Consider the following 285-nt stretch of genomic DNA (forward strand, 5'->3'; position numbering starts at 1 on the left):
GTTGAGGTGGATGTCGTCTACCTGGACTTCAAGAAGGCCTTTGACACTGTTTCTCACCCCATTCTCATAAAAAAAAAAATAGGCGACTGCAGCATTGCTGCCTACACAGTCAGATGGGTGGCAAATTAGCTTGTTGGTCACACCCAGAGAGTGCTGGTGGATGGGTTGTTTTTGAACAAATTTCCCAGGGCTCAGTCCTCGGGACTATGCTATTCAACATCTTTATCAGTGACTTGGAGGTGGGTGTAGAAAGCACGCTGTCCAAATTCGCTGATGACACAAAGA

Source organism: Gavialis gangeticus, unplaced genomic scaffold (assembly GCF_001723915.1).
Source record: "Gavialis gangeticus isolate Ggan-Ray unplaced genomic scaffold, GavGan_comp1, whole genome shotgun sequence".
Lineage (NCBI taxonomy): Eukaryota > Metazoa > Chordata > Crocodylia > Gavialidae > Gavialis > Gavialis gangeticus.